Below are 24,548 nucleotides of genomic sequence, written 5' to 3' on the forward strand. Positions count from 1 at the left end.
TCTATGGCATTAGGCAAGTTACTTAACCCCTCTGTTCCTCAGCTTCATCCTTTGTAAAATGGTCATCCTAACAGCACCAACCTTATAAGTTTTCCCGTGAGGATTAAATAAGTTAATATGTGTAAAGTGCTTAGAACAGTGTCACAATTACATATATAGGAAAATATAGTTGGGTAGCACTACATAAATCAGCTCAACTCTTAAAATGAGTGGCTCAAGGTGCTTTGTTTTGTTTTGTCTTTTTTAGAGATGAGATCTCACTCTGTCTCCCAAGTTGAAGTGCAGTGTCACTCACTGCAGTCTCAAACTCGTTCAAGTGATCCTCTCACCTCAGCCTCCAAGTAGGTAGGACTACAGTGACATGGCACCAAACCTAGCTAATTTTGAAATTTTTGTAGAAATAAAGTCTCATTACGTTGCCCAAGCTGGTCTTGAACTCCCTGTGGGGCCTCACGCCTAGGCTTAAGCAATCCTCCCACCTCGATCTCACAAAGTGCTGGGATTACAGGCGTGAGCCACCATGTCTAGCTGTTGGTAAAATAGATAACCAGCACGGTGGCTCACAAGTATAATCCCAGAACTCTGAGAGGCTGAGGTGGGAGGATCGCTTGAGCTCAGGAGTTCAAGACCAGCATGGCTAACCTAGTAAGACTCTGTCTTTACCAAAAATTACAAAAAATTAGCCAGGCACATGCCAGTAGTCCCACCCACTCGGATGGCTGAGGTAGGAGGATGGCTTGAGCCCAGGAGGTGGGGGTTGCAGTGAGCGAAGATCATGCCACTGCACTCCAGCCTGGGTGACAGAACAAGACCCCGGCTCCATCCGAAAAAAAAAAAAAAAAAAAAAAAAACACCAAAAACAGAAACAAAAACAGATAACCATTTGCTTAAAGTAATGATAGGGACAATGTATTCAGTGATGACAGTGCGTGGATAGCTGAAATGAATGACAACAATGTTATAAGGGACTTGAGAAAGAAACTGGTAATCTTCTGCTATAAGATACTAGCACTACCTGTGAAATAGTATAGCGTTATTTGAAAATAGATTTGGCTCTTTCTAAATGCACATTGCAAACTCTAGGGCAAACACTAAAAAAAGTTTTAAAAGAAGTGCTGGTCTGAGGGTAGTGAGTTATCTCAACTGATTGTTCACAGTCAGTTACAGATCAAACTTCTTGTTCTACTCTTTGCCCCCTTCTCACTATTGCACTTGAGTAGTCTTAAAAAAATAAAAATAAGGCTGGGCACAGTGGCTCACGCCTGTAATCCCAGCATTTTGGGTGGCCGAGGCGTGCGGATCACAAGGTCATGAGTTCAAGACCAGCCTGGCCAATATGGTGAAACCCCGTCTCTACTAAAAATACAAAAATTAGCCAGGTGTGGTGGTGGGCCGCTGTAGTCCCAGCTACTCGGGAGGCTGAAACAGGAGAATCCCTTGAACCTGGGAAGCAGAGGTTGCAGTGAGCTGAGATTGTACCACTGGACTCTAGCCTGGGTGACGGAGCAAGACTCCATCTCAAAATATATATAATATATATGTAAAATAAAATAAAAAGATTTAAAATAAGTATAATTAATGTGCTAAGAGAGAAAATGGAATCCTACAAATGCTCAGTTAAAATTACAGAGCCAGAATACTATTTTGTTGTGTACACATACCACATTTTCTTTACCTATTGATAGATACTCCAGCTGATTACAAATATTCGCTATTGTGAATGATGCTGCAATGAACATAGGAGTGCAGACATCTCTTCAACAACTGATTTCATTTCCTTTGGATAGTTCTATTTTTAATTTTTTGAAGAAATATCATACTGTATTCAATAATGGCTATACTAATTAACATTCCCACCAAGTGTACACACTTATCCACATCTTCACCAACACTTATCTCTTTTCTTTTTGATAATAGTGATTATAACAGGTATGAGGTAGTATATGGTTATGATTTCAATTTGCCTTTCCCTGATGACTACTAATGTTGAGCATTTTTTTCATATACCTGTTGGCCATTTATATGTCTTCTTTTGAGAAATGTCTTTTCAGGTCCTTTGTCTATTTTTATATCAGGTTATTCATTTCCTTACTCTTGAGTTGCCTGAGTTCCTTACATATTTTGGATATTAACCTCTTATCATATGTATGGTTTGCAAATATTTTATCCCATTCCATAAGTTGTGTCTTCATTCTGTTGATTGTGTTCTGGTTTTGGAAATCCTGACATTTGCAACATATGGATGAACATGGAGGACATTATGCTAGTGAAATAAGCCAGGCACAGGAAGTGAAAATTGCATGATCTACTTATATGTGGAATCTTAAAAAGTCTAACTCATAAAAGTACAGAGTAGAATGATAGTTAGCAGGGGGATGAGAAGAGATTGGGAAGATGTTGGTCAAAGGATACAAAATTTCATGTTGACAGGAGGAATGAATTCAAGAGATCCATTGTCAAGCATGTGATTATAGATAATAGCAATGTATTGTATACATGAAAATTGCAAATAAAGTAGATTTTAAATATTCTCACCATAAAATAAGTATGTGAGGTAATTAGTAGGTTAGTTAGTTTTAGCCATTCTATATGTATACATAGATGAAAGCATCATGAAGTATACCTAGGAGCTCAAAGGGAAAGAAGAAGGGATAAATAGGTGAGGCACGGGGTTGGGGGTGGGGTTTAGAGCATTGAAACTATTCTGTATGATACTGTAATGGTGGATACATGTCACTCTGCACTTGTCAAAAGTCTTAGCATGTAATGCAAAGTGTGAATTCTAATGTAAACTATGGACTTTAATAATAATGTAGCAATCAATATTGGTTCATCAGTTGTAACAAATGTCTCACACTAACGCAAGATGTTAATAGGGGAAACCGGAGGAGAGGGGGATTGGGAGGTACATGAGGACTTTGTCCTTTCTCCTCAATTTTTCCGTAAAACTGAAACTGCTTTGAAAAATAGAATCTTGGCTGGGCGCGGTGGCTCACACCTGAAATCCCAGCATTTTGGGAGGCCAAGGCAGGTGGATCACTTGAGGTCAGAAGTTTGAGACCAGCCTGGCCAACATGGTGAAATCGCATCTCTACTAAAAATACAGCCAGGCGCGGTGGCACACACCTGTAGTCCAAGCTACTCAGGTGGCTGAGGCATGAGGATTGCTTGAACTGGGAGGCAGAGGTTACAGTGAGCTGAGATCGCACCACTGCACTCCAGGCGGGGCAATAGAGTGAGATTCTGTCTCAAAGACAAATTTTTAAAAAAATTTAATAAAAAAATTAAAGATAGACTCTATTAACTTTTTTTTTCTTTTTTAGTGAGACAGAGTTTCACTCTTGTCGCCCAAGCTGGAGTACAATGGCACGATCTCAGCTCACTGCAACTTCTGCCTTCCAGGTTCAAGCAATTCTTCTGCCTCAGCCTCCCGAGCAGCTGGGATTACAGGCACGTGCCACCACACCCAGCTTTTTTTTTTTTTTTTTTTGTATTTTAGTAAAGATGGGGTTTTACCATGTTAGCCAGGCTGGTCTCGAACTCCTGACCTCATATAATCTGACTACCTCAGTCTCTTAAAGTGTTGGGATTACTGGTGTAAGCCACTGTGCCTGGCTATTAACATTTTTAAAAAAGACAGTTTGAAACAATTTGGAGAGTGTAAGTATAGACTGGCTAGTAGATGATAGTAAGAAATTACTGACAATTTGTATTGCATATGATGATGTCACAGTGGTTATATATACTAAAACAGTCCATATCAGAAATACATATGGGTATAATGACATACCTGGGATTTGCTTTAAAATACTCCAGAAGAAAAATACCATGTGTGTGTTGGGTGGGGGAATTGAGGGTACCTGAAATGAGATTGGGAAAAAGGTTGGGTGATGAATCTAGAGGGTTCATTATATTAAAACTCTCTGGTTTTGTATATGTTTGAAATTTTCCATAATAATGTTTTTAAAATATGTGTGAACTGAAATACAAGAAGAGTCCAAAGAATTCTTCGAGCACTAAGGTTCTTTGAACATACCCAGGTCTTATTCAATGCATATGCTGTACAAGAGACTGGATTTTCTCAATAATTAATAGGAACGCACGCTTCATCTATCTCTAACATCCACCCACAAGAACAGTCCATCTTGGATTATTCTCTAGGACCTCTTGACAAGTCAACAGTGACTTTAGGCACTGAGTGCTTTTCATAATTTCCTGTTCCTTCAGCCCAACAGCAAGTGTCTTTGATGGGACACTTCTAGACTGTAGTATCCCTGTGATCTTAAAGTTCCTTTGGAATAATTATTTTTGCCTATTTGTACATTAGCCAGGGAAGTAACATTTTCCCCCTAGAAATCTATTGCAATCTGTTTCATCTTTGTACTTTATACTTAATATAGTCGAAAATTTGGTTTAAGAGTGATTACAACATTTATCCCCAAAAACTTTTCCAATTTCTACAGCCTTAACACCAACTCTAAATAATAACGATAGACTGCTAAAAGATATATAACTGTCTTAAGAAAAGTTGATCATTCTGTTTCCATCAAGATGTAATTCAGTTTCTTTAATAGAGTAATTGGTGAAATAAGAACAGTTGAGAGAAATTCTGAGTTAAGGCTAAAAGAAAGTCCTAGACATCCATTAAGAGATCAGAGTTCAGTTTTCTGCATGTGGCTATTTAAATTTCAATTCATTAAAATTTAATAAAATTAAAAATATACTTCATCCATCACACTAGCCAAATTTTAAGTGCTCAGTAGTCATATTGCAAAGAACACACAGACATTTCCATAATCACAGAAAGTTCTACTGGACTGCACTGTGCTAGAGCACAGAGGTTAATAGCATGAGCTTTGGAGTCAGAACAAATTTCTACTATATGCTTCTCAATCACCTTGCCCTGTGATCCTTGATGATTTACCTAACTTCTCTAATCCTCACTTTCCTCATCTGTGCAATGGGAATAACAACAGTATCTGCTTCACAGGGTGAGTGTGAAGACCTGTGAGATAATATGGACAATAGTAAACTTCAGCTATGATAACTGCTCAATGTGCTAGGCTTGTGCGATACAAAGAAGAAATAAACATGGCCACTGCCTTCAAATGAACATAGACTCTAATAGAGGAGAAATGAATTTAAACAAATAAATTATACCACGTGGTTCCAGATATAGGAATAATGTTACTCTTCAAAAGAGTCATTCAACAAGGCCTTACAAAAGAAATGACATTTGAGCAGAGGCTTAAAGGATATGTAGGAGTTTGCTAGGTACAAAAAGGGAAAAAATAAAAACCATTGGAAGTCGAGAGAAACCATGTGAGCAAGGTTTAGGATGAAAGAGCCTATGTAGCATGTTGAAGAAGCTGGAACAAGACCAGTGCAGCAAATGGGTAGGGGCATGCTTAATATAAGGCAGTCACTGAAGAAAACATCAACAAGAGCAAAAGTCTCAGAATGTGCCAGCTGACATGAGGCAATTACCATTTTGGTCATTTTCCACAAACAGCTGTGCTCTCCTCCTCACTCAGCAGTAGGAATGTCTCTCGAGAGAATTACAGCTTCCAGCTGCTACCTTTCCCTCAGCCACTAACAAATTCACCACAGAGAACAATGTTGATCTAATTCTACACACTCATAAAGTTTGAGCTGAGCAGGGAGAACGTCACTGAGCCCACTACTCTCGAAGGAGTAGAAAAGAGAACCACCATTGAGTGGAAATCTACCATGTGCCAGTCAGTATTCTTAGAAGTGATGCCATTTCACACTCTGAAACAACTCTATGGAGTAGCAATTATTCCCCCTTTTTTTTTTTTCTTGAGATTTCTAGCACTGTTTGGCTCAAAGAAGCTAAGTGACTATCCAAGGTCTCATGGCAAGAGTGACATCTGATTTTTAATCCCACACCCATGCTCTCAGAAAAGACTCAACTTACTCAGCTAGACTTTAGCAAATTTTTCTCAAAAAAAAAAAAAAGAAAGAAAGAAATTCCTCCTTTTCTTCTCACTTTGATCACATTACTGATGAAAATCTAACACACCTACAAAGGTGAGACATAACAGAACAATATTTATAATATAAACTACTAGTTGTGAAAGACTGGGGCCCCCGTCTCTCTGGGTACCCAGAATAAGAATCAGGAAACCTGATCTAGATCTGGCTATGACATAAATGTCTACATATCCATGAGCAAGTCACTTACCCTCTCTAGGCCTAGCTGCCTCGCCTGCAAAATGTAAAAGCTGCACCAGGTGAGAACTGGTAATCACAGTGATAATGATGGTGATATGATAATTAATAAGTTGTAAAATACATCTATTTGACTTTTTTTAAATTGAGACAGGGTCTCACTCTGTCTCTCAGTCTGGAGTGCAGTGGCAAAATCATGGCTCATTGCAGCTTTGACTTCCCGGGCTCAGGCAATGTTCCCACCTCAGCCTCCCAAGTAGCTGGAACGACAGGCATTCACCACTATGCCCAGCTAATTAATTTGTGTGTGTGTGTGTATGTATGTGTGTGCCCGTGTGTACAGTCAGGGTGTCACTATGTTGGCCAGGCTGGTCTGAAACTCCTGGCCTCAAGCAGTCCTCCCACTTTGACCTCTCAAAGTGCTGGGATTACAGGTTTGAGCCACCATGCCCAGTCATCATATTTTACATTTTAACATTTTTGAAATTAGGATACATTTTACTATCAATGGCATGTCATATGCTAACTGACATTTTGTCCTTTCTTAGTGGTACACATAATTATGGTGTAATTTCCAAAGATAAGTAATGTTTACTGAGCACTTAACATACCACACACTATACTGATGTCTTTACATGAATTATGTTATTTAATTCTTACAACTATCCTTTGACGTAAGTACTATCTTTATACCCAATTTTGCACTAGAGAAAACAGAAAGGTTAAGTAACTAGTTCAAGGTAACAGTTAGTAAGTGATGGAGCCGAGACGCTATTATAAATTAGGGAGTGTGGATTAAAAAGTGTACTCAGAGTGACATCAGCAAAATGGGTGGAGCAGGCAGCTCCAAGCTCTTGTTCTCCCACAGAAACATCAAAAACACATGCAGAGGCCAGGCATGCATGGTGGTTCATGCCTGTAATCCCAGCACTTTGGGAGGCCGAGGCAGGCAGATCACTTGAGGTCAGGTGTCTGAGACCAGCCTGGCCAGCATGATGAAACTCTATCTCTACTAAAAATACAAAAAAATTAGCAGGGTGTGCTGGTGTGCACCTGAAATGCTCGCTACTCAGGAGGATGAGGCAGGAGAATCACTTGATCCCAGGAGGCAGATGTTGCAGTGAACCGAGATCACACCACTGCACTCCAGCCTGGGCAACAGAGCGAGACTCTTGTCTCAGGAGAAAAAAAAGAAAAACCCCACAAGCAGAAACTCTCAGAATCAACTTTATTGAACTCTGGAAAAAAGTCAAAACTTTACGTGACCCAGGTGAATGCTGAATCAAAAAACAGGTAACCTCAAAATGGTAGGAAAGTTTTGTGGCATTTTTACTTGCCTTTAACCCACCATTTCTCTAGCACAGTGGCATTTTTTGTTTTAAAGTGATGGTAGCCTATGTTCCCAGTGTGCAGCCCTGTGCCCTGATTCCAGAGGGAGTAGAGCAGACCTTAAATACAAATTATTGTATACTTCTTGATATGGTTTGGCTCTGTGTCCCCACCCAAATCTCACCTTGAATTGTAATAATCCCCACCTGTCAAGGGATAATTGAACCATGGGGGCAGTTTCCCCCATGCTGTTCTTGTGATAATGAGTGAGTTCTCACGAGATCTGATGGTTTTATAAGGGGCTTCCTCCTTCACTGGGCACTCATTCACTCTCTTGCCACTCTGTGAAGAGGTGTCTTCAGTCATGATTGTAAGTTTCTTGAGGCATCCCCAGCCATGCAGAACTGTGAGTCAATTAAACCTCTTTCCTTTATGAATTACCCAGTCTCAGACAGTTCTTTATAGCATTGTGAGAACAGACTAACACACATCTGTTCAAACTAGTCTGGAGACTACCTGAAGAACTAAGGACAGGCACTTGTGGTTGTTTTACCTAATACAGAACTCAAGCTAGAAATGGTGAGAAGTGCCCAAAAACACTGCACGCTGACCTAATAACCCTCAGATGTCTGGGGCATATTATTATAGTTGGAACAAACAATACATTGGCTAAGAGATGTGAGAAAAAGCTAATGGGGGGGTGGATGAGTGGTTTCCTTGGACAATGAGGACATTCAAAAGCAACTGTTGACCAGGTGTGGTGGCTCATGCCTGTAATTCCACCACTTTGGGAGGCCGAGGCAGAAGGATCGCTTGAAGCCAGGAGTGGGAGACCAGCCTGCGCAACATAGCAAGACCTCATCAGCACAAATAATAAAAACAAAAAAAAAAAATATTAGCTTGGCATGGTGTTGTGCACCTGTAGTTCCAGCTATTCATGAGGCTGAGGCAGAGAATCACTTGAGCCCAGGAGGCAGAGGCTGCAGTGAGCCATAATCACACCACTGCACTCCAGTCTGGGCAATATAGTGAGACCCCCCATCTCAAAAAAAAAAAAAAAAAAAGCAACTATGTATATGGGGAATTTAGAAAGCTACATGCATGCCCCAGAAAACAAGCATACTCAGAAAAGTTCTGAGAGTACTAAGCTTTCACCTTGAGCCAATTTCTAGGTACAATGCAAGTCTGGTTAAGTACTGAAGCAGTACCCACACACACAACCAATCAGGAAAGACGATTAGAGGTGGTTTTTATTTGTTTATTTGTTTGTTTTTAGCTCCTTGTATTTAAGAAACTCTGTGAAAATTCTCACTGAACACAATCTAAGGAACAGTGACTTCAGTGACGATACAGGACAAGCCATAGTCTTTGCAGAAGTAGTTTGGAAAAGTAAGTAAACCAAACTACTACTAAGAATTTTAACAATAAGAAAAAATAGCTAGGCACAGTGGCTCACGCCTGTAATCCCAGCACTTTAGGAGGCCAAGGCAGGTGGATCATGAGGTCAGGAAATCAAGACCATCCTGGCCAACACAGTGAAACCCCATCTCTACTAAAAATACAAAAAATTAGCCAGGCATGGTGGCACGTGCCTGTAGTCCCCGCTACTCAGGAGGCTGAGGCAGGAGAATCGCTTGAACCCAGGAGGTGGAGGTTGCAGTGAGCCGAGATCTTGCCACTGCACTCCAGCCTGGGCAACAGAGTGAGACTCCTTCTCGGGGGAAAAAAAAAAAAAACCTAGACATGGTGGCACACGCTTTAGTCCTAGCTACTCAGGAGGCTGAGGCGGGAGGATCACCTGAGACCAGGAGTTCAAAACCAGCCTATGCAACATAGCAAGACTCCACCTCTATAAAACAACAACAATAACCACAAAAAAAAAAAAAAAAAAAAAAACCCAGCAACTCCTGGAGAAGGGAGAGAATATGATATCCAGGGTTAGCACATTATAATATTCAAATTTTTTTCAACAACAACAACAAAAAAATCACAAGACAAACAAAGAAACAGGAGAGCACAGCCTATTCAAAGAACAAAATAAACTGACTGAAACTGTTCCTGAGGAAGTCCAGACATCAGATTTAGTAGACAAAGACTTCAAAAACACTGTCTTAAATATGCTAAAAGAGCTAAAGGAAAACATGCAGAACAAAAAATCAGGAAATGATATATAAACAAAATGACAATATCACTAAGATAGAGAAATTAAAGATTAACAGTCTAAGGGTCATTGAGACATCATCAAGCAGACAAAATTACATACTGTTAGACTGCCAGAAAGTGAAGAGAAAGGGACAAAAGAATATTTAAAGAAATAATGGCCAAAAATGTCCCCAATTTGATGAAAGACATGAATCTAGACATCTAAGAAGCTTAAACTCAAGGAAGATAAATTCAAAGAGATCCGCACTGAGGCATCCTATAAACAAATTGTCAAAAGATAAAGAGACAATCTTGAAAGCTGCAAGAAAAAAGCAACTTACCATATATAAGGCTCCTCATTAAGACTAACAACCAATATCTCATCAGAAACCACAGAGACCAGAAGACAGTGGGATGGCATAAATTGCTGAAATATATATATATATATATATATATATATATATATATATATATATAACCTGTCAACCAAGAATTCTGCATCTGGCAAAATGGTCTTTCAAAACTGAAGGAGAAAGTAAGACCTTCCCAGATAAACAAAAGCTGCGGGAGTTCATTACCAATAGACCTGCCCTACAAGAAATGCTAAAGGGAATCCTTTAAGTGGAAATAAAAAGATGCTGAACCAGCCAGGCACAGTGGCTCACACCTGTAATCCCAGCACTTTGGGAGGTGATCCCAGCCAAGCCAGGTGGATCATTTGAGGTTAGGAGTTCAAGACCAGCCTGGCCAACATGGTGAAACTCCATTTGTACTAAAAACCGCAAAAATTAGCTGGGTATAGTGGTATACACCTGCAATCCCATCTACTTGGGAGGCTAAAGCAGGAGAACTGCTTGAACCGAGGAGGTGGAGGTGAAGGAGTGAGCTGACATAGCACTACTGCACTCACGTCTGGGCAATGGAGTGAGACGCCATCTCAAAAATAAATAAATAAATAAATATTAAAATTTAAATTTAAAAAAAGATGCTAGACAGTTACTCAAAACCACATTAAGACATAAGGATCTCTGGTAAAGGTAACTACATAGGCAAATATAAAAGCCAGCATTATCGAACTTTTTGTTTATAACTCTACTTTTTTATATCCTACATTGTTTTTAAGTGCTTTAAAATAATTATAAATCTATGTTATTGAACACAGTATGTAGAAAGATGTAATTTGTGACAACAATACACAGGAAAGGGGACAGAGCTATAAAACAGTGGAGATTTGTATGTTATAAGTGTGAAGTTGGTATCAATTCAAACTCATTTGTTACAAATATATGATGTTAAATGTAATCCCCATGGTAACCACAAATAAAATATAAACATAAAAAGAAGAAGGGACTTAAAATGGTCCGCTACAAAAAAATCAATTAATACAAAAGAAAGCAGTAACGGAGAAAATGAGGATGTAAAAGTTATAAGATATACAGAAAACAAATACCAAAATGTTGGAAGTAAGCCCTTCCTTATCAGTAATTACTTTAAACGTATGGTGTGAATTCTGCAATACAAAGGCAGAGAGACTCACAATATGGATTTTAAAAATAGGATCTAACTACAGTTATATGCAGTATAACAATGCTTCAGTCAATGACAGACCACATATGCAACAGTGGTTCCATAACATCATAATACCATATTTTTCCTATACCTTTTAAGTTTTTTCTTTTTCTTTCTTTCTTTTTTTTCTCAATAAAAGGTCTCGTTCTGTCAGCCAGGTTGGAGTGCAGTGGCGTTATGATGGCTTACTGAAGCCTCAAACTCCCAGGCTCAATTGATCCTCCCACCTCAGCCTCCTGAGTAACTGGGACTATAGGCGTGAGCCACCACACCAGGCTAATTTTTGTGGGTTTTTTTGTAGAGACAGAGTTTCACCATGCTGTCCAGGCTGGTCTTGAACTCCTGGGCTCAAGCAATCCACCTGCCTCAGCCTCCCAAAATGCCAGGATTAGAGGCATGAGCCACTGTGCCCAGCCCTTTTCAATGTTTAGATATATAAATACTTACTGTTGGGTTATAATTACCTATAGTATTCAGTACAGTAACATGTAGTTACAGGTTTGTAGCCTAGGAGCAACAGACTGTACCATATAGCCTAGGTAGGTTCATAGTAGGCTGTGCCATACAGGTTTGTGTCAATACACTTTATGATGTTTACAAAACAACAAAATTGCCTAATGGCATATTTCTCAGTATCCCCGGTTTTTTGTTGTTGTTGTTTGGTTGGTTGGTTGGTTGGTTTTGTTTTGTTTTTTTTCCACGGAGTCTCACTCAGTCACCTGGGCTGCGGGGCTGGACTGCAGTGATGTGATCTTGGCTCACTGCAACCTCTGTCTCCAGGGTTCAAAGAATTCTCCTGCCTCAGCCTCCCAAGTAGCTGGGACTACAGGCACGTGCCACCATATCCGGCTAATTTTTGTATTTTTGGTAGAGACAGGGTTTCACCATGTTGGCCAGGTTAGTCTCAAACTCCAGACCTTATCCACCCACCTCGGCCTCCCAAAGTGCTGGGATTACAGGCATGAGCCACCATGCCCACCCATGTATCCCCATTGTTAAGTGACACATGACTGTATATGTTATCTACAACAGACTCACTTTAGACCCAACGACAAAAATAGATTGAAACTTAAAAGATGGAAAAAGCAATTTCATGAAAATAGTAACCAAAAGAGAATTGAAGTGGCTCTGCTAATATCAGACAAAAGAGAGCTTAGGTCAAAAATCGACATGGAAGGCAAATCCATTCAACAGAGAAAGAAGAGTCTGTTCAACAAATGGAGCTGGAACAACTATATTTCCACATCAAAAGAAACCCACAGCCAGGTACAGTGGGTTATATTACATTATGAATGTAACCAACGCCACTGATCTGTATACTTACAAATGGTCAAAATCAAAAATGTTATGTTATATATTTTACCAAAATATGCCTCAGAACCTATGCTCTTGACCATTGTGTACCCCTCCAACTCTGCCGGCATCTGTAAAATATGAATACTAATCCCTATCCTATCTCTTTCATTCTTATTGTAAGAATCAAATTAAATAGGAAACATGACAGGACTTTGTAAACTATAAAGGGCTGAAGTCAGGTGCCATTATTATCTTGGAGATGTACACATAAAATACCAAACTAAGTTGTGTCTTGGTGCTGTACAATAAATCATTTGTTTTGCCACATCTGGAAGCTCAAAGACCATTTCAATTGCAGTGTCAGTTTCCAGTGACACTACTCCAAGCAGGTAAAACATTACACTTGACCAGACTGATAAGGATCTCTGGTCAGACCGGTTGTGACTACAACTTTTCCATAGCATTACTTCCTTTCTGTGTATCTTGCACATGCTTGTCACAACAAAAAATGTATTCACCTAGGATCTCAGAACACTGATCAAAGAGGAAGTTTAAGAAAAAAAAAAAAGACATCGCAACTGTCAGCTCTTTCTCAGGGAGACTAAGGAGAGTTGCTGGGGAGCCTACATGGCATGCAGGGCCAGAGAGCACAGAGAGGATGGACAAACTTGCTGTGGTATACAGCTTTGGAAATGGCTCTGTGACCAAGACCTACCATAGGCACAATCAGCTTCTGGAGAAGGTTCTTCAGCCTTTTCAGCTCTGCTGAGCAGTATGTTTCAGAAAGCCTCCCCAACGGGGAACTGGCACATTACCAGGTTACTGACACCAAAGCAGCAGTGCTCACAGCAAAACACGGTCTTAGACTGGATTTGTTTGGAGAACAGGGCAAGAGGCTCCCAACGCAGATACTGAAGGGCATCTTGAAGAGAAAAACCAAGTTCGACACTTTTAAACAAGAATAAAGGACCAGTGTTCCTTCTGTAAGAGGGAGCCCCAACATCTTGCTTTATTCACAGAGTCCAGAACCCTTTTCCTTTACTCATTTGATCCATCACATATGACTTCATTTTTCATTTTGTGTTTCTGGCTACACACTCTTGCCTTTATTGAACTGATTCTGGCCTTAGTTCCCCTCCCAACTGGAAATTACTATCATTTCTTGACTACAAGTGGTTTCAGTCATCATCCCAAAAAAATCCATCTACCAGAACCCTACCTCAGCACTGGCCCATGTACCCCAACATCCTTGGAAGGGATGAAAAGGGACAATGTGTATTACGTGTTATCAAATTTTGTCAATCACGAAATTAAACAGCAAAATTTGAAACTCTATAAAATGAATACTAATAATAGCTATTTGTTGTGTGCTAGGCATTTATATATGTAAATAGTAGTCTGGAATCTTTCCTTTAACCACATGAACTACATGCTATCATTATCCCCATTTTAGAGAAAAGAAGAGTGAGGCCATGACAGGTTAAGTGATTTCTAAGGTGTCACAGTTAAGTTGTGGCAAATGGTGCTAGTGCAATTGGGGGAAGAAAAAAAAAAAAAACTTCTAACTAAACCTCACACCATACACAAAAATATAACTCAAAATAGATAACAAATCTAAATATAAAACCTAAAATGCTAAAATGTCTAGAAGAAAACATAAGATAAAATCTCCATGATCTAGGGTTAGGTGAAGTATTCTGAGGCATCCATAAGCACAATCTAGGGCACAGTGGCTGATGCCTGTAATCCCAGCACTTTGGGAGGCCAAGGCGGGAGGATCACGAGGTCAAGAGATCAAGACTGTCCTGGCCAACATGGTGAAACCCTGTATCTACTAAAAATACAAAAATTAGCTGGGCATGGTGCCATGCACGTGTAGTCCCAGCTACTCAGGATGCTGAGGCAGGAGAATGGCTTGAACCTGGGAGGCAGAGGTTGCAGTGAGCCGAGATCGCGCTACTGCACTCCAGGCTGGCAACAGAGTGAGACTCCATCTCAAAACAAACAAACAAACAAACAAAAAATAACAGAAAAAAAAAAAGAAAAAAACACAGGGAAAAAAACTAAATAAATTAAACTTCATCAAAATTAAAATATTTTGCTCTGTGAAAGACCCTAATGAGAGGATTTGGGGTTTTGTTTTGTTTTGGTTTTGAGACAGGGTCTGATTCTGTCACCCAGGCTGGGGTGCAGTGGCATAATCATAGCTCACTGCAGCCTTGATCTCTCCAGCTGAAGGAATCGTCCTGCCTCAGACTCCCAAATAGCTGAGACTACAGGCATGCATCACTATACCTGGGTAATTTTTATCATAAGATGATTTTAGAAAAGACAAGCCATCAACTAGAAGACAATATTTGCAAATCATATATCTGACAAAGAACCCATACTCAGAATACATAAAAGATTCACTAAACGTTATTATATTATGTAAACAGAATATGTAACATTCAATAAAGAAAATTAACAACCAATTACATTAGTAGGCAAAATATTTGAACAGATATTTGACCAAAGATACATGGATGGCAATTAAGCGCCTGAAAATACATTCAACATCATTAGTCATTATGGAAAAGCAAACTAACACCCAGACAAGATTCCACTTCACACCTATTAGCAAGGCTAAAATAACAAAGTGGCCATACCACGTGCTGCCAAGGATAGAGAGAAGCTGGAATTCTTATACATTGCTAGTGGGAATATAAATTGTCACAGCCACTCTAGAAAATGGTTTGGAAGTTTCTTATAAAATTAAACATGTACATATATGAGTGCACAGTCCCACCCATGGGCATTTACCCTCTAGAAATAATGTGTGTTCACACACACACACAAAAAAACATATAATAATGTTTACAGCAGCTGTATCTGTAATCATGAAAAACTGAAAACGTGCCAGACATGGTGGCTCATACCTGGAATCCCAGCCTCTGGGAGGCTGAGGCAGGAGGATCACTTGAGGCCAGGAGTTGGAGACCAGCATGCCTAACATAGTGAGAACTGGTCTCTTTACAAAAATATTTTAAAACTTAGCAGGGCATGGAGGTGCACACCTGTAGTCCTAGCTACTTGGGAGGCTGAGGTGGGAGGATTCAGAACAGGGATCTGAAAAAAAGATTCAGAACAGAGATCCCTGAAGAGAAAAAAAAAAAAAAGATCTCTAGACTTATCCCAAACTTCCTTTATTTGAATAAGCCCCTATTTTACTTAGATGAGAAGAGCTAACATTTATAGAGTGCTTGCTATGTGCCAGGAACTGTCTCCAGTTTTTCTTTTCTTTCTATGTAGAGGCAGGGTCTTCCTCTATTGTCCAGGATGGTCTTGAACTCCTGTGTTCAAGTGATGATCCCATGTCAGCCTCCTGACTACCTAGGACTACAGGCACATGGCACCACACCCAACTAATTTTTTTTTAAATGTTTTTGTAGAGACGGGGTCTTCCTATGTTGCCCAGGTTGGTAAGCATTTTATGTATATTAAATTATATAATTCCCAAAACAACCCTACAAAGTAAGGACTATTATAATCTTCATTTTATGGATGAGAAAACTGAGGCACAGAGAGATGTGCCAGGCCCCACAGCTAGGAAGTGAAGGAGCTATAACGTGGTCTGGCTCTAGAATTATGTTCACAACACTTTGCAATATAGTCTTATTACCATATTCTATAGCCTCCCCCTGATCTGCTCTTTAGTCACTGAGTCTGTGGTTTATGTTTCAGTTCATAAAAGATGTATAAATAGAGAAGTCTTAAAGGATTTCCTAGATAAGGCTTGGTTATCTGTATAGTCTTCAACTTTTACAATTACTTCAAATCAGCAAGCATTTCCTTAATGCCAATCCTAGCACTAAGAACCAGGGACCCAGAGACAGACAAAGCACAATCCCTGCCCTCGAAGAACTCATTCTAGTGAAAGAGACTCAAATGGAACAACTGCAATTCAATGCAATAACTCGGACAGCAGAAAGATCAGAGAAGGCTTTCTAGAGGAGGGGAGACAGAAGTTGAGGATGTGAACTTAAAGTTTGCCAGGAAAATATGGCACGGAAGAGCACTTCAGGCAGATGGAAGTAGGTGCAAAGGAATGAATTGCGGGTGGGGGAAGCACAGAGAAATAAATGAGATGGAAAGGGAGAAAGAAATAGGAAACAGAGATAAAGAGAGAGATCATGGAACGACACATGGTTCTGCTCAGTAGGCGTGTTACTGGTTGCTATAAAGGACAGAGGCAAGGCCACAGAAAGAGTGTGGCCACACTGCATGGAGCACCTACTCCTCAGTCATGCTTCCCTTGTTCCATGCTGGCAGACTTAAACATAGCACAAAGAAAACTCCCTGAAGGCTGCCTTGGCCACCACTAGCCTCCCACCATCTAGCTCAGTACCTCTTATAGAGTGCCTCGTACCAACTGTGCTTTGTGATTTAAGATTCTAATTTATGACTTTGTTGACATGAAAAATTCAATTACCACTATCGGATTCCTGGAAAGACTTAAAAGAACAGCACTGTGATTTTCACAGGCACTGTCCAGAAGGGCTAACTTTTCACATTTGTAGAGGACTATACAACTAACGAAGATTTCACTCACATTATCTCGAGTAATCTGGTTTTTTTTGTTTTTTTTTTTTTTTTGTTTTTTGTTTTTTTTTGAGATGGACTCTCTGTCGCCCAGGCTGGAGTGAGTGGCATGACTGACCTCGGCTCACTGCAACCTCCGCCTCCCAGGTTCAAGCCATTCTCCTGCCTCAGCCTCCTGAATAGCTGGGATTACAGGCTCACGCCAACACACCCAGCTAATTTTTACATTTTTAGTAGAGACAGGGTTTCACCATGTTGACCAGGCTGGTCTCAAACTCCTGACCTCAGGTGATCCACCCACCTCAGCCTCCCAAAGTGCTGGGATTACAGGCGTGAGCCACTGCACCCAGCCTTCTCAAGTAATCTTGATAACACTTGTTGGTTAGGTGCTCCTAAACCCACTATACAGAAGACGAAATGAAGCTTAGAGTAGTGAAGTGACCTAAGGTTCCTGCCAGAGTTCAAAGCGTATGTATCCAAATCCAGCGCTTCTTCCACTATACCACAGCTGCAAGACTCAGAGGTTACACCTAGCTCCCACTTGCCCTAGACCTTCCTACCTGCCTCTAAGCCTCTCCAAGACTCACTTCTCACTTATAAAGCTCTCCTTCTCTTAGGCAATCCCATTGATAAACACCATGCCAAAACATAGTATGAGAAGTTTGTCAATGGCTGTCTGCTATCTAAATGAAAAATTTCAAAATCTAAATATATAGCCACTACCCCCTACACATGACACTTCCTATGCTCCCTTCTTTGTTTTATCACATTATCTGATCATACAACTGACTTATTTGTTTTTCATCCATTTCCCCGAATAGAATTCAAGTTCCTTGAGGATAGGGATTTTTTTGTCTTTTGCCCACTGCTCTACCCCCAGTGGCTGCAAGAGTGCTTGGCACAAATAAACATTCATTTAACAAACTATTTCATCTGACATGCAAGGCCCTCCACAGTCTGATTTGCACAAAGGTCTCCCAACCATCTCCAACCTATTTCAAGGTCCTTCCAACATACTTCCTGGCATTCCCACTCCTATCCATTGGATTTTATTTCCACCTAGGTTCACCTAGGTTCTGCTACAGACCACTTCTTTCAGGAAGCCTTCTCTCATCACTCCAACCTAACAGTACCAACCATCTGTGGCATGTGTATGGCACCTCTCAAGTGTGGCTCTACAAGGTCGACCAGACACACCAATTAGATGGCAAACTTCTTGAGGATAGGGTCAATCTCTCTCTGTCTTCTCTCCTCTTTCCTTTCTCTCTCTCTCTCTCTCTCTCGCTGTCTCTTTCTTTCTCTCTCCTCTCTGCAACCCATATTGCTTCTGTCCCAGTGTCTGGTATATGTAACAAGTGATTAATAAATACTGACTCAGTGACCTGTTTATGACAGAAAATCTCAAATTATAGTTCATGTAAATGAAAGGGAGTGAAAACTGTGCTTGGTCCTATCCTATGAACAAAATGTGACAGTGTTATGATTTGTTAAAAGCTCTGGCACCAGGCCAGGCACAATGGCTCACACCTGTAATCCCAGCATTTTGGTAGGCCAAGGCAGGTGGATCATTTGAGGTCAGGAGTTCAAGACCAGCCTGGCCAACATGGTGAAACCCCGTCTCTACCAAAAATACAAAAATTAGCCAGGCATGGTGGTGCACGCCTGTAGTCCCAGCTACTCAGGAGGCTGAGGCAGGAGAATCACTTGAATCTGGGAGGCAGAGTTTGCAGTGAGCCAAGACTGGGCCACTGCACTACAGCCTGGGCAACAGAGCGAGACTCTGTCTTAAAAAGTAAATAAAAATAAAATAAAATAAAATAAAATGCTATGGCACCAGATGGCCTAAGTTAGAATCTAGGATTCACCACGTGCAACCAGTTTGGATAGGAACAAGTTTTAAACTTCTACATGCCTCAGTTTCCTCATCTGTAAAATGGGAATAATATTAGTCCCTAATTCACAGGATGTTTATAAGTATTAAATGAGATAACAAAGGCAAGTACTCAGCCTAATGCACAGAATAAGCCCTCAGCAAATATTACTATTATTGATAATGAACTAAGTTTAAGAGTAGGCCTTCTTCATAATGGGTACAATGTTTCTTTTCAGAGTGATGAAAATATTCTAAAATTGATTGTGGTGATGGTTGCACAACTCTGTGAATATACTAAAAAACATTGAATGAGACATTACAAATGGGTGAATTTTATGGTATGTGACTTTTATCTCAATAAACTTATTTTTTAAACCCCCCAAAAAGAATAGATCTTTTATCTATAGATGAGTTGGAACAGAGAGTAGAACAGAAAAAGGGCTTTCCCCAAAAGCAAGTTATTAACACTAGTTGGTCAAAGCCCATAGAATTCATGAAGTCCACTTTTGTTTTCGGTGATAGGCAAGATCTCTGTAGTGTGTGGTCCACTTAGGAGGAGGAATGAGGGTCATCATACTAAGGATGGAACTAACACTGAAAATGCTACTGAGGCCAAGCTCAGTGGCTCATGCTTGGAATCCCAACATTATGTGAGGCCAAGATGGGAGGATCACTTGAGGCAAGAGTTCAAGACCAGACTGGAAACATAGACAGACTCCATCTCTACCAAGAAATAAAGAAACAAAATGCTATTGAATAGGATCAGAAATGAAGGAGGAGAAAAATAGGTCACCTCTCATCTCAGACCAAGTGCAGACTGCTAAGTTGTCTCAGAGAGCACTTTGGCATGACCTAAAAGGAATTAAACAGGCAATGTTTGGCTGGGCATGGTGGCTCACACCTGTAATCCCAGCACTTTGGGAGGCCAAGGTGGGCAGATCACCTGAAGTCAGGAGTTCGAGACCAGCCTGGCCAATATGGTGAAACCCTGCCTTTACTAAAAATACAACAAAAAAATTCGCCGGGCATGGTGGTGCACTCCTGTAATCCCAACTACTCATAAGGCTGAGGCAGGCGAATTTCTTGAATTCAGGAGGTGGAGGTTGCAGCAAGCCAAGGTCATACCATTGTAATCCAGCGTGGGTGACAGCGAGTCTCCATCTCAGAAAAAAAAAAAAAAAAAAAAAAAAAAAAAAAAAAAAAAAAAAACAGGCAATGTTGGAGGAACATCCTCCAAAGGGAAGCTCAACATGGAAAACAAGAAAAAGTAAATGGAAAACAACACGCCCTCCAGAAGAGGACAACCCCCTAGGGATCCCCAGAGAGCTCCAACTTGTTCTTGCAATTCTTTCTCTCATCCATGAGAGACCTAATTGCATTTTAGTAATCTCAGACAAAAATTCCATGGCAGAGAAGATTGTTCCCTGTTTACATCTTTGCCTCAGTGTTACTGGTGACAAAGCCAAGTTCTAGAAGCAACTTGACCAGGGAGTGAGTTTGGAATTGTTTCCCTCAGGAGGAACCTTTGCCAGGTACCTTATCATTCGTCACTCTGACCTGGGCTAAATAACTGGAAAGTGGGGAGAAATTTATACAGGGGAGGGGTGACTGAAGAAAAAATAAAGAAGCTGGTTATTGTACTTGATTCCTAGAGAATAAGTAATCCAGTATGAAATAAGCATTTCATTGCATTTCAACTTTTAAAAACTGGTCACCCTCTAAATTGTTAAGTAATTTCCTTCATATCACCACCCCTTTCCATTTATATTATTTCAAAAGTAGAGGGTTATGAGACTATTTTCCCAGACTATCACATAGCAGGCATTCAACAAATTTTCGTGATTAAATTAAAATGAGGGTATATTATGCTTTAGGTAAATTCCGTGTTCCACCACCTTTTGATCATACTTATGCCTAGGAAGCCCCTCTCACTAGTCAAAAAGCTCTAAGGGCACAAAAACCATCAGAATAACCATGGAATACTACTCAGCCATAAAAGGAACAAAATATTGTCTTTTGCAGCAACTTGGACAGAGTTAGAGGCCATTATTCTAAGTGAAGTAACTCAGGACTGGAAAATCAAATATTGTATGTTCTCGCTTGTAAGTGCGAACTAAGTTACGAGGATGCAAAGGCATAAGAATGATATAACAGGCTTTGGGGACTCTGGGGGAAGGTTGGGAGGAGGGTGAGGGATAAAAGACTACATACTGGGTGCAGTGTACACTGCTTGGGTGATGGGTGCATGAAAATTTCAGAAATCACCACTGAAAAACTTATCCATGTAACCAAAAACCACCTGTACCCCAAAAACTATTTAAATTACTTTTTTAAAGAAAAGTCAGTATAAATATATTTAAATAAGCCCCTCAAAATATATTGCGAGAAAGGACACTAATCTAGGACTCAGAAGAACTGGGTTGCAGTCCAGTTATGTGGCCTTGAACAGGTCCCTCTGGCCCTCAGTCTTCCCCTCTGAAATAGGAAGGGTTTAAACTAGATCAGTAGTTTCAACCTCAAAGTAGTACTGCTCCTGGGGGACATTTGGCAAGATGCAGAGGTGATTTTGCTTGGCACAATGGCTGGGGGAGCACTGCAGGTATTTAGACATCTAGCAATGCCCAGCATAGACAAACGATGAAGAACTATCCTGTCCAATGGCTAAAGCAGATTACCCACCCTCCCCCAGAAATAACTGGACAAAATAATTAAGATCTCGGCAACTTCTAAAATTCCTTGCTGTAGGCCAATATAACAAAGAATACCGTTAAACTGTGACTGTCCTATTAAGGTGAAGAGTGATGAAACAGTCAGTCATGTTTTGTTTGGTAAAAAGAGAATGAAATGAAAAAGGAAAAGAAAAAATTCCTCTACATTTCATATTCTGAAACTAGTGTGATTAACTAGTTATCTTCTGGAACCCAGCATGACAAGAATAAGATCTGAATGTGGCAATCAGTCATAAGTTAAAACATATCTCTCACACACACACACACACACACACATACTTGCACACACACAGGAGGAACTTTATTAACTACAACCAGATGTTTCTTAACAACCATTTGCTTCAAAAAATCACAAACAGTGAATTCCATTAGACTCTGCCGTTCACATTTGAAATCTAAGTAAGTCTGAGTTAGGGGCAAGTAAAAACAAAGATTGGAAAAGTGTGCATACAGCAGCAAGTTGTTTGCTCTGCTGGTTGCATGTGTTTGGAGCCAATAAAAGAACATGGGTGGTTGTTTATCAGTTTCATCCCAAGAGTCAAGAGGGTGGAGTTGGAGAGGCTTTGCTTATTAATATAATTTACTATTTTTAATGCCTGCTCTGAAATGCTTCCCACCAATCTGCATTATTTACTCTGCCTTGTAGATTGGAAACAATGAACCCTTTCTTTCTGCTACTCGTCAACCCAAAGGTAAATCAGTTGGAATAAAAATTCTAATTCCAAGGACTTAACCACAAACTGTTGTGAACCAGCAATTAACTTACTGATACAATACCACAAGCCAGAGAAAGGAGAACATCAAAGCTTTCAGCCCCAAGAGAAGAAGGGCCAACATTTAAATAGAATCTTTTGAGAAGATGGCTTTGGGAAAAAATAGCTTTTCTGATTTTTCTGGACACAATTTATGATAACTCCATCCAAACCCACTACTAATCAAAGCCAAATTTAACCCCTTCCTGAAACTAGACAAGAAACTACAATGAATAAACCTTTTCTTTTAAAGATTTTTTTTTTTAAAGCAGTTATTTTCTATGGCATAAAAGGCAGACTTCTGTGGCCAGGCCCACTTTGGCAGCAGTCTCCAAGAATATAGCGTAGAGTTCCAGAAATATAAAAATCCTGAATCTGCACTAATATTTTTTGCCAGTGGCCTCACTGGGCCAGTATCCAAACTCTAGGGTCTAATGTTTCAAAATAAGGCCAAACCCAAAACTGAACAATCATCTTTACTGTTTAGCAGTGTCTTAATTCTAAGATGCATTTGCTACCAGCAAGTTGTCATATATACTGGGGAAACTAATATACATATTTGGCTCTGATGAATCCGTTATTTGCCCTGCCACCCACCAGTTGACTTCTCTTAGCCAATCTATCTGCAACTGTTATTAAACTTCGCAGACCTACACAGCCCTTGCTAAGGGTCAGCTGTGTGGGTCGGTTTATTTTGTAAATCAAAGAAGGAAGGAGAGGGGCGAGGAACAACACCTTGTTACCATCTAACATTTGGAAAGGGTGGGATATAAGAAAACCCTAGGTAAACTGTAGCGACTTGAATGTCACAGAGAAATGATTTTCTTCCTTCTATCACCCCTGTTCCCAAATATCAGAGAACAATAAACAAAGGGGAATGAAGCCAGACCACCAAAAGCTACTCTTGTTTTATTCATTTCAAATAGGCATCTCAAATTTATGTCCAAACAAAACTCAACTCTTTTCTCTTCTCTTCCCTTCTCTTCTCTTTTTCTCTTTCTTTCCATCTCTCTCTCTCTCTCCCCCCGCCCCATATCCTCTCCCTTGCTACCTCCATGGGCAAGTCATGATGATTTCACTTTCTAAGTATATCCTAAATCCCTACACATTTCTCACCATCTCCACCACCACCACTTTAGTCCAAGCCACCATTCTCTTACTCAGATTATTGTAATAGCCTCCTAAACTGATTGCCCTGCTTCCACTCTCATTCCTATAATCCATTCAATGCACAGAGCCAGAAGTATCTTGAAAATACAAGCTATATGATACTCTTTCATCATCTTGTTGTTGTTTCTTTATTGGATTTATTCCTGTAAGAAAATACTGTATCTGTTTGTTTACTAGTGTATTTTATGTCTCTCTCTATGAAAATTTAAGCTCCATAAAAGGGACTTTGTCTCTTTCACCAACATATCTGCATAACTAGGACAGTGCCTGGCATACAGATATTCAATAAATATTTGTGGAATGAATGATTATTTTACAAACTCTTAGTGCACACTTATCTGACAAATCTGTGCTAGGTGCTATGGTTTGATGAAGACAAATAAGACATGTTCCTGCCCTGAAGGAACTCATAGGAGGAGCAGAAACATTAAATAATTACAATATAATATACTGAAAACAAAAATAAAAGTATAACTCAAAGGCACTGCAAGTAAGAAGAGGGGTCATCTGACTATGTTTGGGTGTGACGCAGACAGCTTTATAGAAGAGAAGAAATTTGAGCTGGAGCTTGAAGAATGAGTATTTCCAGACGGAGAAAATGTGTGATGGGCGTGGCATGCAAAGGGAACAGCACAGGCAAAGAATGGAATCTTAAGCAAAGACGGGGTCAGAAGAATGTGGACTACAGTCAGGAAACAAAAAGCAGTTTCGTAGGTGGAGTGGAAGATATATATAGGAATAAATAATAGAAAAGGAAGCTTGAAGAGGTGGGCTGTGGTCAGAATATAAAGGGTTTCGTATGTCTAATTAAGAAGTTTAGGCCAGGCGCAGTGGCTCAAACCTGTAATCCCAGCACTTTGGGAGGCCAAGGTGGGAGGCCACTTGAGGTCAGGAGTTCGAGACCAGCCTGGCCAA

General features: G+C 40.1%; 1 protein-coding gene across 8 annotated transcripts in view; it reads right to left on the reverse strand.

Annotated features, from left to right (window-relative positions):
• OPHN1 (oligophrenin 1) overlaps nucleotides 1-24,548 on the reverse strand; it is a 379,874-nt gene that overhangs the window by 312,141 nt on the left and 43,185 nt on the right. Inside the window, exon 3 of one of the 8 annotated variants that reach the window (XM_074029494.1) lies at nucleotides 13,244-13,450. The exons of the other annotated variants lie outside the window; for them this stretch is intronic. The gene's annotated coding sequence lies outside the window, so the exon portion shown is untranslated. The remainder of the gene's footprint in view (nucleotides 1-13,243; nucleotides 13,451-24,548) is intronic. 8 annotated transcript variants of the gene reach the window in all.

The sequence above is a fragment of the Macaca fascicularis genome, chromosome X (assembly GCF_037993035.2).
Source record: "Macaca fascicularis isolate 582-1 chromosome X, T2T-MFA8v1.1".
NCBI classification, from domain to species: domain Eukaryota; kingdom Metazoa; phylum Chordata; class Mammalia; order Primates; family Cercopithecidae; genus Macaca; species Macaca fascicularis.